Source organism: Chlorocebus sabaeus, chromosome 13 (assembly GCF_047675955.1).
Source record: "Chlorocebus sabaeus isolate Y175 chromosome 13, mChlSab1.0.hap1, whole genome shotgun sequence".
NCBI lineage: Eukaryota > Metazoa > Chordata > Mammalia > Primates > Cercopithecidae > Chlorocebus > Chlorocebus sabaeus.
The window spans coordinates 11,838,308-11,845,548 of NC_132916.1; the positions used below are offsets into that span (position 1 = coordinate 11,838,308).

The 7,241-nt window shown below is 46.5% G+C and overlaps 1 pseudogene; it reads left to right on the forward strand.

The window, feature by feature from the left end:
- Nucleotides 1–402: 402 nt before the first annotated feature.
- On the forward strand, nt 403–1,070 carry LOC119625234 (oligosaccharyltransferase complex subunit OSTC pseudogene; annotated as a pseudogene).
- The last annotated feature ends 6,171 nt before the right edge of the window (nt 1,071–7,241 follow it).

Here is a 7,241-nt window from a genome sequence, read left to right on the forward strand (position 1 = left end):
CCATTAAATACCCCAGGGGAAGCGTGTCCCAACAGGAGGAGGAGCAAATGCCAAGGCACTAAGATGAGGGTATGTCCAAGATTCAATGTCTGGACACTTTTTCCTTCGTATCTTAATTGAATTGAAACCGCCTTTGAAAAGATTGAAACAATGAGAAAATTATGACAGTGCAAGAGATCTGTTGATCTAACCAACTCCATCTTGCCTTTAACCTCTTAACTGCCTTTGGTCATTCCCGGGTTTGGGTCAAGCTAACAAATTTAGTTTATGGTTTAAATGATAATAATGCCCCTTCCCCAAAACTAAACCACCCTTGTAAAAGTAACCACCAGGTTAGGAGGATGAGAGGGGCCTGAACTCTGCTAAAATGTAAGGATAGTTAAATGACTACCAGCCGCCCTTGCTGCCACCAGCATGGAGACTTTGTACCGAGTCCCATTCTTAGTGCTCGAATGTCCCAACCTGAAGCTGAAGAAGTCGCCCTGGCTGCACGTGGCGTCGGCCATGATTGTGTATGCTCTAGTGGTGGTGTCTTAGTTCCTGGTCACCGGAGGAATAATTTATGATGTTATTGTTGAACCTCCAAGTGTTGGCTCTATGACCGATGAACACGGGCATCAGAGCCCAGTAGCTGTCTTGGCCTACAGAGTAAATGAACAATATATTATGCAAGGACTTGCATCCAGTTTCCTGTTTACAATGGGAGGTTTAGGTTTCATATTCCTGGACCGATCAAATGCACCAAATATCCCAAAACTCAGTAGATTTCTTCTTCTATTCATTGGATTCATTTGTGTCCTACTGAGTTTTTTCATGGCTAGAGTATTCAGGAGAATGAAACTGCCAGGCTATCTGATGGGTTAGAGTGCCTTTGAGAAGAACTCAGCGGGTACTGGATTTGCTCCTGTCAATGAAGTTTAAAGGCTGTCCAATTCTCTAATATGAGATGTGGAAAAGAATGAAGAGCAGCAGTAAAAGAAATACCTAGTGAAAAAACAGGAAGTGTATTGAAGCTTGGATTAGAATTCCTTCTTGGTATTAAAGAGACAAGTTTATCACAGTCTTTTTTGTTTTTCCTGCTGACCTATTGCTGTATCAACGATGTTGAGTAGCATTTTCTTCTTAGTTTTTCGTATCTTAAAGAAAAGATGCTCCATATTTACAACTATAATATCAAATAAAGGGATTATTTTTTACAACTCCCTTAACACTTTTTGGAGATGATGTTTCTGATGTTCAGAAATTAACATAAAATCAAGAAGCAAGATTCCATAAGCTGAGAACTCTGGACAGCTGATCGGGTCTACCTGTGGTGCTTTGCCTTTAACTAGAGTGTGTGAATGGTAGATTATTTCAGATATGTATGTGGGACTGCTTCCTGAACAATAAGATGTGTGAAAGGAGCAGAAATAAATACTTTTTCTAATTAAAAAAAAAAATGACTCCCAGCCATTATTCCAGAGGTCACAAGATCTGCAATTTCCCTATTACTCCTATAAATGGCATCACTATTGTAGAACCTGAGACTGGCCTTTTGAGATGTCTTTTCAGGCTTTTGCATTGCTGACTACCAGATGGCCCCAGCCAGACCAGCAACTCCTATGGGGGTCCACCCTGAAGTGGACTTAGCACAAGAGGGCCGTTCTCCACTCCCCTGTGATTGCATCCCCAGTCAATCAGCATTCTCCCTTCCTTAGCTCCCTGCCCACTAAACTGTACTTGCCTCCAAACTGTACTAGCCTCCGAATTTCTGGGGAGATTGAGTAGTGTCTCTTTTCCCATGTGGCATGGCCAGTCTCAAATCAATTAAACTCTTTCTTTACTGCAATGCCATGGTCTCAATGGATTAATTTTGTCTGTGCAGCAGACAGGAAGAACCTGTCAGGTGATTGCAAAACCAGGAGCAACGCATTCAAAGTTAATCTCTCAAGTGAGATCAACCATTTTCAAACTTTAGTGTTTCTCAGTGATTCATTAGAGTTATCAGAGCTCAATACAAATTTGTTAATCTGGAAAGATTTAAGACATTTATTTCCTACTCTTTTATACTTTCTAGTAGCTAGTATGTATGTATGGAGCAGGGTAGGGGATTCAGACAAGTACAGGACAATAAAAGGGAACAAAAATTACAGGGTGAAAATATTCACCCTGGCCAGGCACAGTGGCTCACACCGGTAATCTCAGCACTTTGGGAGGCTGAGGTGGGAGGATCACTTGAGCCTAGGAGTTCAAGACCAGCCTGGGCAACATGGTGAAACCCCATCTCTACTAAAAATACAAAATTATCTGGGCGTGGTGGTGGGCACCTGTAATCCCGGTTACTTAGGAGGCTGAGGCAGCAGAATTGTTTGAACCCAGGAGGCAGAGCTTGCAGTGAGCTAAGATCACGCATTGCACTCCAGCCTGGGCAACAAGGGCAAAACTCCATCTCAAAAAAAAAAAAAAAGAAACTTGCTTTTCTACCTCAGATCACCAGCTTGTCATAGTTTATTCCCTTCCCTTTATCTGGGCTCTGATCTCTCCCACATCAGAAGAAAGACTTTAGGTACTCTCCTTACTGCCCTCAAAGAATGTGAGCTATTTATTCTCTGACCTCATCACACTTTGTACCTCTCTCTGGTTATCTATGTGCATCTTATCCATTGCCCTTACTGGCTTTGCTGGAAAGTTTAAATTTAATAATAAAACTACTTTTCTTTCTTTCTTTTTTTTTTTTTTTGAGATGGAGTCTTGCTCTGTCACCAGGCTGGAGTGGAGTGGCGCAATCTCGGCTCACTGCAACCTCTGCCTCCCGGGTTCAAGAGATTCCCCTGCCTCAGCCTCCCGAGTAGCTGGGAATACAGGCTTGCGCCACTATGCCCAGCTAATTTTTTGCATTTTAGCAGAGATGGGGGTTTCACCATGTTGGCCAGGATGGTCTCAATCTCCTGACCTTGTGATCTGCCTACCTCGGCCTCCCAAAGTGCTGGGATTACAGGCATGAGCCACCGCGCCGGGTCAAACTACTCATGTTTTGCAGTGTGTCTGTGTTGATCTGCTACAATGATGTCTATCCCTTAGACCTGTGATTTCTGGATAAAATTCCATCACTATCTTCTTTCCTAAAAACCTGCATCCCACTTTGGTGTGTCACCTTAAAACAATTTCTCTATAAACCTCAAGTAAATGATGATTAGTGTCTACTATGGAAGGATTTGTCTTGTTTAAAGTCTAATGAGGGCATATGCTGGGTCTGAGTTTGCTCTTAAGAAGAGGAAACTCACCAGGCGTGGTGGTTCACGCCTGTAATCCCAGCACTCTGGGAGGCTGAGGTGGCCTCATCATTTGAGGTCAGGAGTTCGAAACCAGCCTGACCAACATGGTGAAACCCTGTCTCTACTAAAAAAAAAAAAAAAGAAAAAATTAGCTGGGAGCGGTGGCACATGCCTATAGTTCCAGCTACACAGGAGTCTAAGGCAAGAGAATCTCTTGAACCCAGGAGACAGAGGTCGCAGTGAGTCGAGATCATGTCACTGCACTCCAGCCTGGGTGACAGAGCAAAACTCTGTCTCAAATAAATAAATAAATAAAATGTATTATAAAAAGAAGAAATTCTTCAATATAACACATAGGGTCAGAAAAATGAAAAAGAAAAATAAAGAAGCAAATAAAGAAGAAGAGGAAATCCCTCAAAACAGAAGCATACATTTTTGGATGTTCATAAAATATGCAGAGGAGAAAGGAGGCCAAGTTTGATCCCACTGCAGATGAATATTGAACCTTAGACATATTCCCTTCTTTCTAACAGTAATTAAAAGGTTTAGTTTTGTTTTTTACTTCTTGTTGTCTAAGTGAAAATCAAAACAAAGCAAAGCTGTGACACTACTTTGTAAACTTGGATGTGCTTTGGAAACGTATCTTCAAGGGTTGGCAACAATGAGACATAAATATTAACAGCTGGCACTTGTATCATGTTCTTCTTTGATAGGGCAGATTTTATCGGCCCCACTTTGAGAGAAAGCTGCGGTCACTGAGGTCACCCAGCTCGCCAAAGGTAGAGTTCTGTTTCAGACCCAGGTCTCTGATTCCAAATGCTTGGCTACGTCTGCCACCCACCCTCTTTCCACAGGAGAATCTGGTTCTCCACAGAAACCAGGAAGGCCTGCAGAGCCGGAGGGCATGCTCTGGTTGCCGTCTTTCATTCCAGCCTGAAACAGATCCTTTTGGAAGGACTCTTGGCTCTTCTGGCCTCTGTCTTCCAAGCCCTCACACACAGACACACACATACATACACGCACATACGCACACACGCACACACCCACACACAGCCTTAGAGAACAGAGCAGGGTGTGGAGTCTCTGCCTGTTCCACCGTCACATTTCCACAGAGCTAGCCAGGATTCTGTGGTGTGGGAGTGGGAACCAGGATCTTCCTGCCACCCAGGCAAGAATGGGCAGCGCCACGTAGTCACCTCAGCAATTCTCGCGATGCAGGGGACGGACGGATGGGGCCTCCAGGGCTTGTCGGCCACCGCTTCCCCCTCCCTCTGGAAAAGCTCCTCAGCTCCAGTGTTCTGCCAGCTGGCCAGTTTAGTACATACCTATTAGAGGAAATGGTGACTAACGTTTATTTATTGAGCATCTGCTATGTTCAACACACAATATTATTGTTTTATTTATTAATTGATGGATTAATGTTATTAATTATGATTTTGATTTAATTGTTTTAATAAATGTAGTACTTTATTGTATTATTGTTATGATTAACATTTCCTGGGCACTCTCCAGGTGCATGAATTGACTCTAATGAGTAGCACAGTGACTCTGGGTGTTGTGATTATTTTACAGATGGGAAAGGACAGATTGCTTGGGAATCTTGCTCCAGTTTATACAAAGGGTGAGTGGCAAACCCAGGTCTGTCTCATTCCAAAACCACTGAATGGTAGGCTGTGAAGGATGGAGACCTGTCGTGAAGGATGCAGACCTGTGTACAGCTAACTCTAATAGCAGGTGTTATGGGGTGAATTTTGTCCCCCAAAAATATATGTTGAGGTCCTAACCCCCGGTACCTCCTAATGTGACCTTATTTGGAAATAGGATCATTGCAAATGTAATTAGTTTGAGGTCACATTGGAGTAGGGTGGGCTCTTAATCCAATAGGACTGGTGCTCCCCCAAGGACAGAAGAGACACAGAGGGAAGATGAGGCTGTGACCACAGAGGCAGGGATGACAGTGATGCTGCCACAAGCCAAGCAATGCCTGGGGCCAACAGAAGCTGGAGAAGGCAAGGAAGCACCCTGCCCTGTGGATTTCAGAGGGAGACTTCCAGCCTCCAGAGCTGAGAGATAACACATTTCTGTTGTTTTCAGCCACCAAGTTTGTGGTCCCTTGTGACAGCAGCCCTAAGAACCTGGCACAGCTGGCAAGGGAGCAGTGAGCGAGTGAGCAGAACTTGAAGTTAGGGGAGTGGCTAAAACAGAATGGGAAGGTCTGGTCTGCTGCCTTTGCGCTGGGTGTTACAGGGTAAGTAGGGTTGAAGTAGAGAGGTGGGCTGCAGGAAAGTACAAGTCCAGGAGCAGCAGCAGGGCGACTGCGATCAGCCTGGGAGAGAGGAGAAGCCCGCATGACCGCAGCGTAGGAGAGAAGAGGGTGGTGGGTACACTGGCGGTGGGGATCGGATTCTGGAGGGCTGTGGATCCTCCACACAGCACTCTGGGATGCAGCCATCAGCTGTCTGCTCCCCAGCACTGCCTGTGCCCCTGCTCAATGAGTCAGGCCTCCTAGGACCCAAGTTGTTCCCCCTGGGCTCAAGACCCATCTTGCCTGAAGCAGGCATCCCCTTGCTGTGTTAGCCACGATGTGTACCGTTTTCTGCCTCAATTTCTTTTTTTTTTTTTTTTTTTTTTTGAGACAGAGTCTCACTCTATTGCCAAGCTGGAGTGCAATGGCGCAATCTCGGCTCACTGCAACCTCCACCTCCCAAGTTCCAGTGATTCTCCTGCCTCAGCCTCCCAAGTAGCTGGGATTACAGGCATGTGCCACCACGCCCGGATAATTTTGTATTTTTAGTAGAGACGGAGTTTCTCTATGTTGGTCAGGCTGGTCTCCAATTCCTGACTTCAGGTGACCTGCCCGCCTCAGCCTCCCAAAGTGCTGGGATTACAAGTGTAAGCCACTGTGCCCGGCCTGCCTCAATTTTTATAAAACATCACCTGCCTTATAAAAGCAGGTGTAGCAGCCTGGTCCTGTGGTGGAAGGACCCTCCTCTTCTTTTTCACCTCTCACAGGATCTGGAGTCCTTTCCCTGACTTGGAGGGGCTTGGGCCCTAGGATCTTCCTTGAGTCTGGTAAGCTCCTCCCTGCCCTGCATCCTCCTGCCCTGTGCGACCCTTTCAATGCCCCACCCCTCCCTGCCCCCTGCTGCTGAGCCTCCCAGACCCCAGTCTGCCCTGGCCATGCCCCCTGCACACTGTGCTCGGCCTTCCCAGCTTCACGGACGGGCATGATTCCAGGTCCCAGCTTCTCCCTGACTGCCCAGCCTGCCCAGGCTTCCTTGGCTCCAGCCGGCCCTGTCCTGAGCTATGTCGCTGAAGGTTTGGGAGCAGGAGCGTGCTGTAATCCAAACCACAGCTCTTGTTTCTCAGTCAATGCTGAACTAAAAAATAAGCCAGGTGGAAGCGTTGCCTGGCATGAATGATGTGCTTAATGACGATCCGTTGGTCGAATAAATGGATAAAGGGGCAAACGTGAAGATTGTTGTAATTGTCCAGGGCGGAGGAACTGAGCTTCTCAGTACAGCCTTATCTCATTTCACACCCAGCCAGCAGCAGGACAAGGTGGAGTGGGGCCTGGGAGGTGAGGCTCTGTGATGCAGGAGAGCAGTGAGGGCTTTGCCAGTCAGCTGTCTAGGGACAGCCCTGGCTCCGCCGCCTCTGGCCACACACCTTGGGTAGGCCACTTAACTTCTGAGCCCCTGCTACCTCCTTCGTGGGGAGGAGATATTAGTATCCACTTCTCAGAGCAACCTGAGCCAGTAAATATGGAACAGGTGATTTTTACGGTTTGTGGTGATCTGCATCCAGGAGGTTGGTCAATAGGTGGTAGGACCCCCACATCCTCGATTCTAATTCCTTGGAGAAGGAATCAGAAGAGCAAACGCCACCCAGGTTCTCAAGGGTCTGGGCATCTGCAGAAGGAAGGTACCTGGCAAGCACCCAGGTGAGGGAGAGAACAAAGCTCCAATAATCAGGACCATCCAGTGT